Source organism: Scyliorhinus torazame, chromosome 14, assembly GCF_047496885.1.
Source record: "Scyliorhinus torazame isolate Kashiwa2021f chromosome 14, sScyTor2.1, whole genome shotgun sequence".
NCBI classification, from domain to species: Eukaryota; Metazoa; Chordata; class Chondrichthyes; order Carcharhiniformes; family Scyliorhinidae; genus Scyliorhinus; species Scyliorhinus torazame.
Window position 1 is genome coordinate 211,162,848 of NC_092720.1, and position 19,366 is coordinate 211,182,213.

Genomic DNA, 19,366 nt, shown 5'->3' on the forward strand with positions numbered 1-19,366 from the left:
TGCATTTAGCAGAGATATTGGTCTATACGACCCACATTCACCGGTTCCTTATCCTTTTTAACATTAACAAAATTCATGCCTGTCCCATCGTCTCCGGAAGCACCCCCTTGGCCACAACATATTCAAACATCTCCCCCACATTGCCAGTCTATCCAGAAACCTTTTGTAAAACTCCACTGGGAACCAGCCAGCCCGAGTGCCTTACCCATCTGCATCTTCCCTATCGCCCCCTGAACCTCCTCCATCCCACTGGCTCCTCCAGCCGGGCCTTCTCTTCCTCTCCTACCCTAGGACACTCCAACCCCCCAAAAAAATCCCTCATATCCGACTCTCCTCCTGGGATCTCCGACCTAGACAACCTTTTATAAAACTCCTCAAATGCTTCATTCACCTGCTCCGGCGCCACCACCAACTCCCCTGCCCCATCCCAGTCTGAACAATCTCTCGTGCAGCCGCCTTCCAGAGGAGCTGGCCCACCAGAAACAACCAGTCTTCTCCCCATATTCATATCCTACCCCCTTCCCCTGCCTTGTGCTGAACCGCCTTCCCTGTGGACAAAATGGCAAACCGTGCCTGCAATTCTTTTCTCCTCGCCAGAAGTTCTGGAGTGAGATCTTCCGCATATCTCCCATCCACTTCCACAATTTCCTCTACCAGCCACTGCAGATCCTCTCTTGCCTCCCTGTCCACCTTAAACGAGATGATCTCGCCCCTTACTGCCACCTTCAGCGCTCCCAGACCACTGATGGTGAGCCCTCCCTGTTCCTGCTGAACCCACATAGTCATCAATCACCTTTCCAATCTTCACACAAAAATTCAGATCTGCCAGCAGCCCCACATCCAACCTCCACGCTGGCCTCTGTGCCGGCCCCTACTCCAGGACCATGTCCAGGAAATGTGGAACCCATGGTCCGAGATAACAATTACCGAGTATTCCGTTTTCCTTACCCCCGACAAATACACCTTCCCCATAGTGAAGAAGTCGATCCTTGAATGCACCCTATGGACTGGTGAAAAGAAGGGATACTCCCCAATCTATGGATGCGAAAAATTCCATGGATCCGTTCCCCCATCTCCTTCCGAGGGGGTCGGCGAGCGCGGCTCAGATCTATCCACCTTCGGATTCAGCACTGTATTCAACCACCCACCAGGATTAACTGATCCAAATTCGGTCTGGCAGCCACCTCCCCTTCATGAACCCTACATCGTCCCAATTCGGGACACACTAACCAACACTACCAGCCTCCCCTCCAAAGCACACGTTACCATAACATACCTGCCCCCTGATCTGCCAGGACCTTTTCCATCTGAAAACTCACTCTCTTACCCACCAGTATCGCTACCCCCCTGGGTCCTGCTGTCACAGCCTGAGTGGAACACCTGACTCACCCCAGCCCTTCTGAAGCCTAACTTGGTCCTTCCCCCTCAGATGGGTCTCCTGCAGCAGCACCAAGTCAACTCTCAAGCTCTTTAAATGCGAGAAGAATCCCGCTCGCTTCAGCGGCCCACCCAACCATCGCACATTCCACGTTACCATACCGACCGGGGGGGGGGATCCAGTGGAATGTTGTTGAGGAACAGTCACTGTTTTAATGTAGGAAATGAGAAAACTAATTTGTGAACAGCAATATCCCAGAAACTGCACTGTGATGGTTTTATATTTTGATGATGTTGTTTGTGGTATAAATATTGGGAAGGACACGGAGAGAATGAACTCCTCACATCATCTCCAATGGAGTTTTCAGTGGTCCCTCTTCGACCAGTGATTGGACCATTCTACAGAATGTTCCTCTGGGTGGGGCATCACCATCCAGTGGAAGATTAAGATTGAATTGAGTCTCCAGGTGTATTAAATGTCTCCAGTTTGTGAGACAATGAGACTTCTCCTTATGTTTAGTATGGGTATACTGGATACCGATTTTGTTTTCTTTTTAAATAAATGTTTTATTAAAGTTTTCCCAATCAGCGTTTTTATATTAAAAAATAGAAATACAAATGGTAATAAAAATAACAATAAGAATAACCTAAAACTTACACTAAAACTAAACAATTTTTTTAAAAAACAGAACAAGGTGGGTGTTGTCTCCATACCCAACTTACATTATATCAACAGTTCCCCCCCACCCACCTGAAACCAACCCCCCGGGATGCTGCTGCTGCTGACACTTACTACTCCCCGAGAAAGTCAAGGAAAGGTTGCCACCGCCGGGAGAACCCCATCAAGGACCCTCTCAAGGCGAACTTTATTCGCTCCAGGCTGAGGAGCCCCACCATATCGCTAACCCAGGTCTCCCTGCTCGGGGGTTTCGAGTCCCTCCACATTAACAAAATCCATCTCCGGGCTACCAGGGAGGCAAAGGCCAGTACCTTGGCCTCTTTCGCTTCCTGCCCTCCCGGATCCTCCGACACCCCAAATATCGCTGCCGTTGGACTCGCCTTCACCCGAGTGTCCAGAACCCTAGACATCACCCTCGCAAACCCCTGCCAGAATTCTTTAAGCGCCAGGCATGCCCAGAACATATGGGCATGATTCGCCGGACCCCCTGCACATCTCGGGCACCTGTCCTCCACCCCAAAAAACCTACTCATTCTTGCCGCCGTTATATGCGCCCGATGCACCACCTTAAATTGAATTAAGCCGAGCCTGGCACATGATGAGGAGTTCACCCTGCCCAGGGCATCGGCCCACAGGCCCTCATCCAGATCCTCGCCCAGCTCCTCCTCCCACTTGTCCTTCAACTCCTCCACTGAGGCTTCCTCTACCTCCTGCAGTTCCTGATATATGTCCGACACCTTCCCCTCCCTACCCGGATGCCAGACACCACCCTATCCTGGATCCTACGCGGGGGCAGCAGCGGGAATGTCCCCACCTGTTTTCTAAGGAAGTCCCGAACCTGAAGGTACCTGAACGCATTCCCGCGGGGTCAGGTCGAACTTCTCCTCCAGCGCCTGCATGCTGGGGAAAGCCCCATCTATAAACAGGTCCCCCATCCTTCTAATACCTGCCCTATACCAGCCTTGGAACTCACATCCATCCTACCCGGAGCAAATCTGTGGTTATTCCGTATCGGGGTCCACACAGAGGCCCCCTCCTCCCACCTTTGTCTCCTCCACTGTCCCCAGATCCTCAGTGCCGTCACCACCGGACTTGTGGTGTATCGCGCCGGCGAGAACGGCAGCGGAGCCGTGACTAGTGCCCCCAGGCTGGTGCCTTTACACGACGCCGCCTCCAGCCGCACCCACGCAGCCCCCTCCTCCATCATCTATTTCCTAATCATGGCCACATTGGCCGCCCAGTAATAACTGCAGAAGCTCGGCAGAGCCAGTCCCCCCCCCCCCCCTTTTCTTCACCCACACAAATCCCGTAACAATCCTATTCACCCGCTTAAAGAACTTGGGGATGAAAATGGGGAGGCACTGAAATACAAAGAGGAACCTGGGGAGAACCGTCATCTTCACAGTCTGCACCCCTCTTGCCAGGGAAAGCAGGAGCATATCCCACCTTTGAAACTCTCCCTCCATCTGCTCCACGAGCCGGGTTAAGTTGAGCCTGTGCAGGACATCCCAGTTCCTGGCCACTTGTATCCCCAAGTACCGAAAGCTCCTCTCCACTATCCTGAGCGGGAGCTCCCTCAGTCTCTCCTCCTGGCCCCTAGCATGGACCACGAACAGCTCACTCTTCCCCACGTTCAACTTATACCCCGAGAACCTCCCAAAGTCCCTCAGGGTCCGTATGACCTCCCCCATACCCTCTAACGGGTCCGAAATATACAACATCCGCGTAGAGGGAGACCCGGTGCTCCTCCCCTCCGCGCACCAGCCCCCTCCAATCCCCGAAGTCCTGAGTGCAATGGCCAACGGCTCAATTGCCAGGGCAAACAGCAACGGGGACAGGGGACACCCCTGTCTCGTCCCCCCGTGCAGCCTGAAATACTCCGACCTTAGCCGGTTTGTGGACACACTCACTACAGGGGCCTGATACAGCAGCTTGACCCACCCTATAAATCCCTCACCGAATCCAAACCCGCCTAGCGCCTTCCACAGATACTCCTACTCCACCCTGTCAAAGGCCTTCTCCGCGTCCATCGCAGCCACCACCTCCGCATCCCCCCCCTCCGAGGGCATCATGATGATATTCAGGAGCCTCCTCACATTCGTGTTCAGCTGCCTGCCCTTAACAAAACCCGTCTGGTCCTCCCCAATCACTCCTGGGACATAGTCCTCTATTCTGGTGGCCAGAATATTTGCCAACAGCTTGACATCTACGTTCGGGAGCGATATCGGCCTGTAGGACCCACACTGAAGTGGATCCTTCTTCTTCAAGATGAGTGAAATCAATGCCTGCGACATTGTCGGAGGGAGGGTCCCTCTCTCCTTTGCCTCATTGAAGGTTCTTAGCAGGAGTGGGCTCAGCAGCTCCGAGAAATTCTTATAAAATTCTACGGGGAAGCCGTCCGGGCCCGGGGCCTTGCCCGTCTGCATGCCTGCCAGCCCCCTGACTACCAGCCCCCTGACTACCTCCTCCAACTCAATTGGGGTCCCCCGTCCCTCCACCCGCTCCACTTCCACCCTTGGGAATCTCAACCGGTCCATAAACTGCCTCATCCCTTCCCCCTCCCCAGGGGGCTCCGACTCGTTTAGCTTCCCATAGAACTCCCTGAAGACTTCATTAACCCTCTCCGGGCTCAGCACCATGTTGCCTTCCCTATCCCGCACTCCCCCAATCTCTCTAGCCGCCTCCCTCTTACGCAGCTGGTGCGCCAGCATCCTGCTCGCCTTCTCCCCATACTCATGAACTGCCCCTTTCACTTTCCTCAGCTGCACCTCTGCTTTCCCCGTGGTCAGCAAGTCAAACTCCGCCTGTAGTTTCCGCCGCTCATTCAACAGCCCCCCCCTCTGGGGCCTCCACGTACCTCCTGTCTACCCTGAGTATCTCTCCCACCAGCCTCTCCCTCTCCACCCTCTCCTTCTTCTCTCTGTGGGACCTAATGGAGATTAACTCTCTCCTAACAACCGCCTTCAGAGCCTCCCAAATCACTGCCACAGTTACCTCCCCTGTGTCATTCACTCCCACATAATTCTCAATACTCCTCCTTATCTGCCCACTCACCTCTTCATCCGCCAGCAGCCCCACATCCAGTCTCCAGAGAGGGCGCTGACCCCGCTCCGCCCCCAATCGCAGGTCCACCCAGTGCGGGGCATGGTCTGAGACCGCAATGGCCGAGTATTCGACCCCCTCCACCCTCGGGATCAACGCCCTATTCAGCACAAAGAAGTCTATCTGCGAATAGACTTTATGGGCGTGGGAGGAAAAGGAGAACTCCTTCGCCCTTGGCCGCGCAAAGCTCCAGGGGTCCACTCCCCCCCCCATCTGGCCCATGAACTCCCAAAAGGCCCTGGCCGCCACCAGCCTCTTTCCCGACCTGGACTTGGAACGATCTAAGCTCGGATCCAAGACCGTATTAAAGTCCCCTCCCATTTTCAGGTTACTTGTCTCCAAGTCCGGGAGCCTACCCAACACACGCCTCATGAAGTCCGCATCGTCCCAGTTCGGGGCATATACATTCACTAGCACCACCCGGGCCCCCTGCAGCTTGCTACTCACCATTATATACCTGCCCCCCCTTATCCGCTACGATACTCCCCGGCCTCAAATGCCACTTGTTTCCTAACCAAAATTGCCAGCCCTCTGGTCTTGGAGTCTAACCCCGAGTGAAACACCTGTCCCACCCATCCTTTCCTCAGCCTGGTCAGCGAGCTTTAAGTGCGTCTCTTGCAACATGGCCACGTCCGCCTTCAACCCCTTCAGATGCGAGAACAGACGGGACCTCTTGACCGGCCCATTCAGGCCCCTCGTTCTACGTGATCAGCCTGGTCGGGGGGTTGACAACCCCCCCCATCCCGCCGACTAGCCATCTCCCTTTTTCGGCCAGCCACGTGCCCCCGCCTCCCGCTTCCAGCTCTCCCCTCGGCGTCCCCCGCCCCCCCCCCCCCCCCCTCCCCCCCGCCCGCCTGACTCTCCATCCATACTCCTCGCCTGGCTCCCCTTCAGTCAGCAAAGCAGCACCCATTCCCCCCCCCCTCCCCCAGCACCCCCCCCCCCCCCCGCGAAGCATCCGCTTAGCCCCGGTTTCCCCCCCCCCCATTGTGCTTCCGGGAGTCAGCTCACCCATGCTGACCCCGGCCGCTCCCGCCTCTATATTCCAACCCTAAACTTGTTGCCTCCTTCTGGCCACCCAATCCCCCCCCCTCCCCCGCAGGGTAGTGGGGCAAGCTCCATCTGGGACCACCCCGTGCGCCGGACAACCCGCTGTGGGAAACCTAGTTGAAGGATCTATTCCTGCCGAACTACGACAAGTTGAAAGATCTGTAATATTTTTGGACTGCGCCAAGTTGTTAGATTCCTACTATTCTTTGACTGTGTAAAGTTGAAGGAATTTATATTATTTCTACTATTCGGTTACCAGTAGCACTTTGCGATTACTCGGACTCAGCAAAAATTTAAGTTAAAACTTCTCAGGTGCCAAAAAGGAATTATTTTATTTGTCTTCTATTGATTACAATTTGAAAGTCATTTAAAAGGCAATTCGTAGACAATTTGAAGCTTTCAGAGAATCAAATACATTATCTTTTTGTTTAGGCAGACAGCTCGAAAGTAACTTTTAAAAGGTCAAAGTCTGGAAATGAAACATGAAAAAGAAAGAGAACTAATCTTCAGCTAAACTCAAACTCAAAGTCAAAAACACTACATCACTACAAAGACAGACTGACTAAACAGACTGACAGACAGACAGACAGACTCAGCAAATTAAAGACAGACTAAGAGAATTAAAGACAGACTTACTAAACAGACAGACTAACAGACTAAACAGACTGACAATTAAGGACAGTCAATTAAGGACAGACTAAAATGGCGGGGGGAAGCTTTTCAGTTATACACTTCCATATCTGTCTGAAGTCATCTAATCACACCCCAATATAATCCGAATTGGTTTGGGTTAGACTCAAACACATTTCATTTGGCCGCAAGCCGTCCATCTTCAATGTGCAACATTAGCTTTAAATGTTGCGTATCTGCATACTTGTCTATGTTAAGGATTGAGATATTCTGCTTTATCTTTACCGGCAATAAACTGGTTTTAAGCTAGCTTGGCTAATGTAACAATGGAGACTTCATGTCGAGAAAGCTGGAATCAAACATATATTTGATTCAATGCTCTACAAACTGCACTGGACTCCTGCCACCTCGTTGCCATGGAATTCAGCCCTTGTCCTTGACAACAGCACAAGTATAGTGTCAAATTGTCTTGCAACTGCGCTGTTTTAATCTATGATGGAATTATGCTGTTTCATGTATCTATTGAAGCTATATGTTTTGCTTAAACAGCTATCTTTTACCTGTACTAGTTGTATTGGAAATACCAGGCTTCTACACCCGTCCCGGGCGTTTCCCACCCCCTAGAACCAAACACCTGGAAAACAGAACACACAACAAAATCACCAACCAAACTGGAGCAGACAAGTCAATAAACTTATGCTTTACCCGCCGTCTTACCCTTGGTTTCCCTCCCCCCCACCCGCACATTTCACCCCCATACAACTGTTCCTTAGTTCAGGTCCAGCTTCTCTTGCCTGATGGAACGACCACGTCTCGTCCGGCGTATCAAAGTAGTGGTGCCTGTCCTGGTATGTTAGCCAAAGTCTCGCCGGGTGCAGGAGCCCAAAATTCACCCCTTTACTGTGGAGGACCGCCTTAGCCCAGTTGAAACCCGCACACCTCCTCGCCAGCTCAGCTCCCAAGTCCTGGTAAATGCGGATCTTGCCATTCTCCCACTTACTGCTCCGCTCTTTCTTCGCCCACCGCAGGACTCGCTCCCGGTCTGCCAAGCGATGAAACCGTATCACCATTGCCCTCGGTGGCTCGTTTACCCTCGGCTTTCTGGCGAGAACCCTGTGTGCCCCATCCAGCTCCAAGGGCCGCGGGAAGGCCCCCACGCCCATCAGCGTCCCCAACATTGTGGCCACGTACGTGATGCACGACCAATAACCCCAGAAACGAGATTGGAGACAATTGAAGGCTATAATACGCTAGATGTTTCCCCCAGCAGCGCAGGTACAGAAGAAAGCCGCTGGGGCGGCACGGGCTCTTATACCCCGCCTTGCAGGGCGGAGCTAACATACAAGCTTATCCAATGGGAACAAGTACATTCTCCACCAATGGTATTCCGGCATTACTAGGTACCGTAATCCTCCGAACACAGACTACCACAGTATGTGCTCGCGTCCGCCCCCTCCGCTCCTTCGGGAAGGCCCAGGATCTGCAGATTATGGCTCCGAGGCCTGTACTCAAGGTCGTCTAGCCTCTCCTGCCATCTCTTATGTAGCGCCTCGTGCGCTTCAACCTTCACCGCCAGGCCCAGGATCTCGTCCTCATTCTCCGCCACCTTCCTCCTCACCTCCTTGATCTCCTTCTCCTGCGCCTTCTGGGTCACCACAATTCTCTCCATGGAGGCCAGCATCTCCGTTTTCAACTCCATGAAGCAGTTTTTAAGGAGCTCTTGCTGTTCTCTGGCCCACTGGTCCCACACCTCCCGATCTTCTCCAGCCGCCATTTTGTCCTCCCAGACCTTCTCTGTCTTCTTCCCCGCGTTCGCACGTCTGCCGGCTCCACTCCTGGTTCCTTCCATGCAACACCGGGGGGAACCTCTCCCGTGTCCGTTCCTGCACCGGTCCCTGCCGTCAAGTGCCGCCACCACCCCGTTTAGTGGCTCGAAATACCGATCCCGGCGGGAGGTGCCGTTCGCGCTACCTAGCAGGTCATGGCCGCCACCGGAAGTCTCGATATCGATTTTGTTGCTGCTACATAATTGCAAGGGTTTGATCTCTGCCATCTTTTTAAAAATATTTTTATTGCAACGGTTTTCATTATGAACAGAGTAACTTATTCAAGCAAAATTTTTCCTTATAACAAACAAGCCCCCAACAATACAACCATCCCACCCACCCCCAAATCCCCACTTCCCTCCCCCATACAGAAAACAAAACCTTAATGACCCTTCACCCAACTAAACGACAAACCCCCCCCCCCCCCCACACTGAACAGCTGATGGTGACCAATTCCTGAGAAAGGAGATAAACGGCTGTCACCTCCAGTAGAATCCTCCCACCCACCCCCTCAGAGTCTACTTGATCTTCACTCAGTGCAGAAATCCCATTATGTCCCCCAACCAAGCTGTGCAGACTCCACACAGGCAGAAACCCAAGCCGGGAATCGACCCTGGGACCCTGGAGCTGTGAAGCAACAGTGCTCCCCACTGTGCTACCGTGCCAGCAGCCCCCCACATCCTACAATCAAAACCCGAATAGTTTGCCTGTCCCACCCAACCCTTCCACAACCTCGTTTGATCTTTAATGCTTTGATGGGTCTCCAGTCAAGAGACCACATCCACCTCCAAACATCTCTAGTGTTCAAACACCTGGGACCATTTTACTGGACCATTTAACCCTCCGGCACCACCTCCATCCCGGGATTAGCCATATCCACCCTGTGAGGCAATCCAGCATTGCCGCAACCTGCGCCAACTCCGGGCACATTCAAGATGGCCGCCACATCCCCAAAACGTCAGTCGCAGAGCCAGGGAATCATCACTGTCAGCAGTTTCCCCTCCCCCCCTCCTCAGCTCCCTCCCAGCCCCACCCCATCCTGAACACCATCCTAACAACCAAGAGAAAAACAAAATCCACCCCCATCCTCATCCCCGAGCCCAAACAAAACAGAAACAAAAGGTCAAAGCTCATTACCTTAAAAAAAAATCCCCATGGTAACAAACTGCAGACATCCCCCCTTCTCCGCTCCCATTGACTTGCTGCACTGCCAGCATTGCGACCCCAGCAGAGGGTAAAGGTCAAAGTCAACACACAATATATCAACAATCAACCCCCGCCCGCCCTAATCAAACTTTAATACTGAAGCCCAGAGGATAACTAAAAAACTACACCCAGAACCCCCCCTCACAAATACAACTGAACAGTACAACATACAAACCCCAACTTCACCCATAACACACACCCACCAACAAGCCTGAGCACAACCCCAAATCCACCCCCACATTGTAACAGTCCCCCACAAGATACAAATGCAGATTAAGTTAACAGTAATCAAAGAAAAAACTCCATAGTACTCAAGCACTGCAGTTCATCCCCAATCCGTGCCTCCTCACAAACGCATCCTCCAGCCCATCAAAATAATAATCTCTGTCCTCGAAAGTTACTCGAAGATGAGCCGGGTGCACCACACCAAACCTCACGTTGTCTTGTACAGAGTGGCCTTGGCCTTATTAAACACCACGCTCTCTCCCACCTACCCATACTCTCTCCAATTGCACCCTTGCTCTTCCCTCATCCTTCTGCTCCATCTCTCCCTCTCACCCTCTGCACTTCCTTCCCTGCTCCTTCCACTTTCTTTCTCTGTCTGTCTTGCACATTCTCTCCCTTCCCACTCTATTTCTCTCACTAATCATCACCCTCTTTCTTTCTCACTCTCCCACTTTTATTCCCCATCCTCCTGTCTCTCACACACAGACTCTCCCTGCCAGCCTGAACTCCCTACTCCTCCATCTCGTTCTCTCACAGCCTCACACTATCCTGCTATGATACACTGCTCACTGTTTCTCACCCTCTCCCAAACTTTTTCATCTGGACTCTCCCTCTTTACTCCTGCTCTCTCCACTCCCTCGCATTGCTGTCTTGTTATCTCTCTTCTCAACTGCACCCCTTGCCCTCCCTTCTCTTTTCCATCTGTGTCACTACCTCTCTCCCCACCTCTCTCCATGTTCCCATTCCTGCTCCTTCTCCTTTACCGCTCGTTCTCCTCTCCCCTTCCCTCAGAAACCTCTCTCCTCTGCTCCCCACCCCTCCCTCTTTCTTCCCTCTCCCTCCCTCACTATCCTCTCCCTCACCTACCCCGTTGGCCCTTCTCTACCCCTCCCTCTCTCTTCCATCCCCCTCCCTCTCTCATCTCTCCCCCTCCCTCTCTAAATCACTGACTGTGTTATTTTAACTTTCCCCCAGCTCCAGCCTCTCTGACTCTGGATCTGAACACAGCGCATCCCCAGCTCATCCTGTCTGAGGACTGGACCAGTGTGAGGCTCGGAGACAAACAGCAGCCGCTCCCTGACACCCCGGAGAGGTTTAATCCCTGGGAATGTGTCCTGGGATCAGAGGGATTCACATAAGGGAGACATTACTGGGAGGTGGGGGTGGGGGAGAAGACTCGGTGGTGGCTGGGAGTGGCCCGAGAGTCTGTGAACAGGAAAGGGGGAATCTCCTCGAGACCTGAGTCTGGATTCTGGGTTTTGTGGCTGGAGCCCGGATTTGGTTATTTTGCCGCCACTTCCCCCTCACTGACCCCCCTCGCCCCGAGTGTGAATCCCAGGAAGATCGGGGTTTTCCTGGACTATGAGGGGGGACAGGTGTCATTTTACAATGCGGACAACATGTCCCATCTCCACACTTTCACCCACACTTTCACTGAATCTTTCCCATCTTCAATCCGGGATGGAATATCAGCGGGAAAAACTCAGCCCCGCTGACAATCTGTGGGATTAAAGATCACTAACAGATCCATCCTGTCATAATATACATCAGTACATTATGGTGCAATCACATACACACACTGATGGACATGCAGTAGGACCAACCAGCATACATAACACCGCAGCCAATCACCAGTGAGAGCACAAGCACTATAAAGACAGGGGACAGGAGAGTTCCCGCTCATTCTAGCAGCAGCCAGCTCAGAGCACAGAGCTCACAGCCTGCATCACAGACACTCACCATGTGCTGAGTGCCTCACCATAGCTAGTGATAGGAAAGGGTCCACAGTTAAGCTGGTATTGCTGATACCTACGTTTACAGAATGTTAGCATAGTTGAACAGTTAATAAATAGCGTTACACCACTTCCAGCATTGTTGGCTTGTTTGTAAACCAGAACACCCAACACGACATGGTACAAGGAGTGGCCGCAATATAGCACTTGTGAGACCCACCTGCAACTTCTCAGCATTCCGGCATCCTACAGCATGGAGAACATCAACCCGCCGCCGCCGCTCCGCATCGCTGGCAATCTCGGGATAAATTGGAAGATATTTAAACAGCGCTTCCAGCTCTTCCTCGAGGCCACGGACAGGGAGAATGCATTGGACGCCAGGAAGATAGCCCTTCTTCTCTCCACGGCTGGGCAACATGCCATCCACATCTTTAACTCCCTGACATTCACGGACGACAAGGACAAACCAAGAACACGACGGCGTCCCTCAAATTCGACACACACTTCAGTGTTGAAGTCAACGTAAGCTTTGAAAGGTACCTGTTCCAGCAGCGCTTGCAGGGTAAGGACAAGCCTTTCCAATCCTATTTAACACACCTCCGCATCCTCGCGCAATCCTGCGGCTATGGGCCCACCTCCGACTCCATGATACGCGACCAGATTGTTTTTGGGGTCATGTCGGACACCCTGCATCAGCAGCTCCTTAAAGTTAAACAACTAACGCTACCGACTGCCATCGGGACCTGTGTCCTGCATGAGAATGCCACCAGCCGGTACTCCTACATACAGGCAGCTGAAACGGCGTGGCAAGGGCCCCATGAGGTGGAACGGGTCTAAACGATCGAACATCTCCCGGGCCGCAGTCTGGAGGAGGGCGGCCATTTTGCGCGCTTTCCGAGGCCTCCCGCGCTTGTACACGCCAAACGAGGGGACGGAGACATGGAGGAACGCGATGCGCAGGCCCGCACCACACAAGACCGTACCGTGCATGCGCGGTGGCGCAACGAACGCACTGACGTCACGACGAGCGGCAACGGTGGCTCCGCCCACTTTAAGCGGCAGTGCCCTGCAAAATCGCGACAGTGCCTACGTTGTGGCTGGCTTGGCCACTATGCTGCCTGCTGTCGAGCAGCCCAGCCTGCCAACTCGCAACGATTTAACCAGCCTCGCAGGAATGTTCGGGCAATCCAACGCACCTTCACCGAGTCCGATCCTGACTTCATGCAGACCAGTGACACAGAGGACAGGGAGCCTTTTCGAGTCACTGTCATAACCAAGAACAGGCTGTCCCCGAATCGAAAGCACCAGCCGCTGTTGGTGCACAGCATTGATCCGGACGACGAGTGGTGTGCCACCCTGACGGTCAACCGATCCCAGATCAGATTCCGTCTGGACACTGGTGCTTCCGCCAATCTCCTCGCATGGTCAGCATTTCAAACCCTGGGGGTCAAACCAACAATTCTTCCATCCAATTGCCAACTGGTCGACTATAATGGTAACGTCATCCCCGCCACCGGGTCATACCAACTCGAGGTGATGCACAACTCGCAAAAAGTCACCCTACCTTTCGAGATTGTGGGCTCCTCAAAGGACTCCCTGCTTGGCGCACAGGCGTGCAAGCTCCTCAACCTCGTGCAGCGCGTACATTCCCTCTCTCCAGAGGACATGTCTGACTTCCAAGATGCGGACTTCAGGGCGCAACTAAGTGCCATCATCACTCCACACCGCGAGGTCTTCGAAGGCATGGGCACACTTCCATACACATACAAAACCCTGCTCAAACAGGACGCCACGCCTGTGGTTCATGCACCTCGCAGAGTCCCAACACCCCTCAAGGACCGCCTCAAGCAGCAGCTGCAGGACCTCCAGGACCAAGGAGTGCTTTCCAGAGTGATGGAACCAACCAACTGGGTCAGTTCCATGGTGTGCGTCAAGAAGCCTTCCGGCGAGCTCCGGATCTGTATCGACCCGAAGGATTTAAATCGTAACATCGTAGCATTACCCTATCCCCAAGCGTGAGGAGATCACGTGCGAGATGGCTCGAGCCAACATATTCACCATGCTGGATGCATCAAAGGGCTTCTGGCAGATTCAATTGGACAAGTCCAGCAGAAAGCTGTGTACTTTCAACACCCCATTTGGCAGGTACTGCTACAATAGAATGCCATTTGGAATCATATCAGCATCTGAAGTGTTCCACCGCATCATGGAGCAGATGATGGAGGGCATTGAGGGTGTGCGCGTCTATGTGGACGACATCATCATCTGGTCCACCACCCCGCAGGAGCATATCAGTCGCCTCCAACGCGTTTTTAAGCGAATATGGGACCAAGGCCTGTGCCTCAACAGAGCCAAATGTTCTTTCGGCCAGACCGAACTCAGATTTTTAGGAGACCACATCTCCCGGTTGGTTGTGCGGCCGGATGCGGACAAGGTGGCAGCCATCACGGCCATGCAGAAGCCGGCGGATAAGAAGGCGGTGCTCCGGTTCTGAGGAATGGTCAACTTCCTAGGAAAGTTCATCCCTCACCTCGCTTCCCACACCACGGCTCTCCGCAACCTAGTTAGGAAGACGACAGACTTCCAGTGGCTTCCCGGCCATCAGTGTGAATGGGAGGAGCTCAAGGTCAAGCTGACCACCGCCCTGGTATTGGCGTTTTTCGATCCTGCAAGGGAGACGAAAATATCAACGGACGCTAGCCAATCTGGCATAGGGGCGGTGCTCCTGCAACGAGATGACACCTCATCATGGGCCCCTGTTGCCTATGCGTCACGGGCCATGACCCCCACAGAGCAGCGCTATGCACAAATCGAGAAGGAGTGCCTAGGCCTGTCGATCGGTGTCGACAAGTTCCATGACTACGTGTATGGCCTTCCCGAGTTCATTGTGGAGACCGACCATCGCCCGCTGTTCTATAATATTCGAGACGATCTGGCAGTCGTTGATGGCGTCCTCCTGAAGCTGGACCGCATTGTGATCCCACACAGCATGCATCACCTGGTTTTAGAGCAGCTGCACGAGAGCCATCTCGGCTTAGAGATATGGCGACAGAGGGCCCGAGAGGCTGTCTACTGGCCTGGCATTAATGAGGACATTGCCAACACTGTGCTCAATTGCCCCACCTGTCAGAGGTTCCAGCCGGCCCAACCACGGGAGGCCCTTCAGCCCCATGAGTTGGTCACGTCCCCTTGGTCTAAGGTAGGCGTGGGCCTGTTCCATGCGCTCGGCAGGGACTATGTTCTCATAGTTGATTATTTTTCCAGCTATCCCGAGGTTGTACGCCTGCACGACATCACGTCATCGGCTGTTATCCGTGCCTGCAGAGACCTTTGCTCGTCATGGCAACCCACTCACTGTGATGTCGGACAATGCTTCGCGAGCCAGGAATGGTCTAACTTCGCCAGCAGGTACGACTTTGTACACGTGACATCCAGTCCCCTGCACCCCCAGTCAAATGGCAAAGCAGAAAATGGCGTCCACATCGTAAAGAGGTTCCTCTGCAAGGCTGCTGATGTAGGATCCGACTTCTGCCTCGTCTTGCCTGGACTATCGCTTGGCTCCAATGTCCACAGGCCCGTCACCAGCCCAGCTGCTGATGGGTCGCACCCTCAGGACCACTGTACCGTCCATTCACGTCCCAGACCTCGACCATGCTCCGGTCCTTTAGCGGATGCAACAGTCTCGCGCGCAGCACAAGGCGGCGCATGACGCTCGAGCGACTGATCTTCTGCTCTGGCGCCAGGTGACAACGTCCGAATCCCAGAGGGTGGCTGGTCTGCGACTGCTGTGGTTCTTCGGCTGGTGGCTCCCCGCTCATTCCTGGTCCGTCTGCCTGATGGCTCCATTCGCCGCCACAATCGGCGTGCCCTTCGTCTGCTTCCACGCTCGCTACGCGATCCTCCACCGGTGCCATGCCCTCCTGTTGTCCACGACCTGGACTTTGTAGAGCTTCCGGATACTCTGCATCCTCCTCACTTGGCCGTGGCCCGGCCCGATCCTCAGCCGGTGGCTCCTGACCCACCCTTGAGGCGGTCAACCCGAATTCGTCGCCCATCTCAGAGACTTGATTTATGAGCCTTACAATGTTGGACTCAATGCTTTGTTCTTTCATCCTGTTTCAGCATTTCACTAGTTTGTTTATAGCATTTGTTATTAGTTTTGTTGTTGGTGTAACACCTTGTTTTTTCTCTGCACCAGGCACCTTCCCGTGTATATAGACTAGCCTCATGTACATAGTTATATAAATACTGCACACACAGATACACTCATTACATGTTATTTATTCTCACATAAGCACATGTTCTTTGTAAAAAAAGGGGGATGTCATAATATACATCAGTACATTATGGTGCAATCACATATACACACTGATGACATACAGTAGGACCAACCAGCATACATAACACCGCAGCCAATCGCCAGTGAGAGCACAAGCACTATAAAGACAGGGGACAGGAGAGTTCCCGCTCATTCTAGCAGCAGCCAGCTCAGAGCACAGAGATCACAGCCTGCATCACAGACATTCACCGTGTGCTAAGTGCCTCACCATAGCTAGTGATAGGAAAGGGTCCACAGTTAAGCTGGTATTGCTTATACCCACGTTTACAGTATGTTAACATAATTGAACAGTTAATAAAATAGCATTACACCACTTCCAGCATTGTTGGCTTGTTTGTAAACCAGAACACCCAACACGACAGCCCAGCGCTGGATGGATTCTGGTCAGGGACCTGAGGGGTTAAACCTGGTCCCTTCTCCTTTTCTCACGGGTTTTGCTGGCTGGGCAGCATTTTTATTCCCCACCAGCAATCGCTCTGTTGGCACAATTGTTTTCTGTCGCTGAAATCAAAGCCGGATAAATAGTAAAGACTCTATCAGACCTTATACATTGATGGAGAATCTTAATTGGTAAATCATTTACACATGATTGTGATTTTCAGTTTGGGACTTTCCAGCTAATCTTTCGCAATGATGGACAGGGAAATTATAACCAAACAATTAGATTGGATGGAATTAATTCTCAGAGTGTGGATTTGGTCAGATTCAGATCTGAGAATATACCAGAATCATCGTGTTATCCAGGATAGAAGAAGGACATTCACCCCATTTTGCGTGCGATATTTCAAAGACAGTCAATGTTTATTGGATAAAAGATGAAGACAGTCACTGAGCAAGGAAATATGGCTGTGGAAGCGAGTCTTGGTAAATACCTTGAAGCTGCTTTGCTGAGCATCTTCGGTCTGTGCGCATTCAGGATCCTGACCTTCCTGTTGCTTGCCATTTTAACAAAAGACCCTGCTCCCATGCCCACATGTCTGTTCTTGGCCTGCTGCAATGTTCCAGTGAAGCTCAACGAGGAATATCATCTCGTCTTCCGGTTAGGCACACTACAACCTTCCGGCCTGAACATCGAATTCAACAATAGGTGGACAGGTTAGGTGGATTGGCCATGATAAATTGCCATTAGTGTCCAAAATTGCCCTTAGTGTTGGGTGGGGTTACTGGATTATAGGGATAGGGTGGAGGTGTTGACCTTGGGTAGGGTGCTCTTTCCAAGAGCCGGTGCAGACTCGATGGGCCGAATGGCCTCCTTCTGCATTGTAAATTCTATGATAATCTATGACAACTTCAGATGATCAGCTCTACCCCACCTCGACTGATTTGTTTTCATCCCATTTCATTTTAACTGTCTTTTACCATTTCTTTCTTTCTTAATATATATTTAATTCCCCCCCCCCCGAATCTTATCCACTTTTCCTTCACCTTCTCATTGTTTTCCCCTCCCCCCACATCTACAGTTCATCCTCTGATGTTAGTTTCGCTGCTGTTTCACCTTTCACATCTTTTGTTCTCTCTGGGGACTGCCATTAGCACTCTTTCCCCTTGGTCCGAATACAGGAGGGAGATAGAGAACCTACTGGACTGGTGTAGCGACAACAATCTCTTCCTCAATGCCAGCAAACCTAAAGAGCTGGTAATTGATTTCAGGAAGCAAAGTACTGTACACACCCGTGTCAGCATCAACGGGGCCGAGGTGGAGATAGTTAGCAGTTTCAAATTCCGAGGGGTGCACACCTCCAAAAATCTGTCCTGGTCCACCCACGTCGACGCTACCACCAAGAAAGCACAACAGCGCCTATACTTCCTCAGGAAACTAAGGAAATTCGGCATGTCCACATTGACTCTTACCAACTCTTACAGATGCACCATAGAAAGCATCCTATCTGGCTGCATCACAGCCTGGTATGGCAACTGCTCGGCCCAGGACCGCAAGAAACTTCAGAGAGTCGTGAACACCGCCCAGTCCATCACACGAACCTGCCTCCCATCCATTGACTCCATGTACACCTCCCGCTGCTTGGGGAAAGCGGGCAGTATAATCAAAGATCCCTCCCACCCGGCTTACTCACTCTTCGAACTTCTTCCATCGGGCAGGAGATACAGAAGTCTGAGAACACGCACGAACAGACTCAAAAACAGCTTCTTCCCCACTGTCACCAGACTCCTAAATGACCCTCTTATGGACTGACCTCATTAACACTACACCCTGTATGCTTCATCCGATGCCAGTGCTTATGTAGTTACATTGTGTACCTTGTGTTGCCCTATTATGTATTTTCTTTTATTCCCTTTTCTTCTCATGTACTTAATGATGTGTTGAGCTGCTCGCAGAAAAATACTTTTCACTGTACCCCAGTACACGTGACAATAAACAAATCCAATCCAATAGCACCCGCTTTCCCTGGGTTTTTGTGGCTATGACTCATCTTTCATTCCCACTTTCTCTGTCTGTTAGCTTTGACAAAGAGTCATCGAACTCGAAACGTTAGCTCTTTTCTCTCCCTACTGATACTGCCAGACCTGCTGAGACATTCCAGCATTTTCTCTTTCGTCAATGTTTATTGGGCCGTTTTCAATGTGGAATTATTTCCTGCAGCACCGAGATTGTGTCAGTCGGTGGCAGCGGTGCTCTTTGTAACAACGACAGACTGTTCATTCTCTTCTGCAAGGACAATCTCCCCAGGAATCAGTCTAGAACATTGTCACCGGAAGGGAAATATTTCCTTCCTTCATTGAGGAGACCAGAACTGTACCCGTGTTTCCGGTGCAGTGAAGGTTCTCTATATTTGCATCCAGATTTCGCGTTGCAATATTCACCAGAAGCAGCGACAAACCAGGACTGCAGCAGACTTTCCCAAAGCAGAGGTTTGATACCAAGACTGAGAGCGATCCTATCCGATTCCTGAGTTCTCCAATCACTTGTTTTCTCCCATTCCTGTACTGAAATCGTTCCGTTGGTGCAAAAATACCCAGAGGTCATCCAGATAGATGTTTTGTACTGCAATCCAGAACCAGCTTCAGTATTTATCAACACTTACACAGGAATAGGGGATCCTAATGAGTAGACATTTGTCACATCATTGTGGATATTAACGTGACAGTTTATAACTGATCTTTCTCAATGATGGCCATCAAACATAGAATCAAATCATGGGATTGAAGTGAGTCATTCTTGAAAATGTGGATTTGATCCGAT

The 19,366-nt window shown here is 51.9% G+C and overlaps 1 protein-coding gene, 1 long non-coding RNA gene and 1 pseudogene across 2 annotated transcripts in view; 2 read left to right on the forward strand and 1 right to left on the reverse strand.

Moving 5' to 3' along the window:
• LOC140390467 (uncharacterized) overlaps positions 1 to 19,283 on the reverse strand; it is a 58,880-nt gene extending 39,597 nt beyond the window's left edge. The window contains exons 1-2 of the long non-coding RNA XR_011934651.1: positions 19,209 to 19,283; positions 7,399 to 7,472 (exon numbers count right to left, since the gene is read on the reverse strand). This is a non-coding gene — a long non-coding RNA (uncharacterized lncRNA). The remainder of the gene's footprint in view (positions 1 to 7,398; positions 7,473 to 19,208) is intronic.
• Positions 1 to 19,366, forward strand: part of LOC140390449 (butyrophilin subfamily 1 member A1-like) — a 273,313-nt gene that overhangs the window by 121,001 nt on the left and 132,946 nt on the right. The window lies entirely within an intron of this gene.
• LOC140389460 (E3 ubiquitin-protein ligase TRIM39 pseudogene) lies at positions 11,055 to 11,862 on the forward strand (annotated as a pseudogene).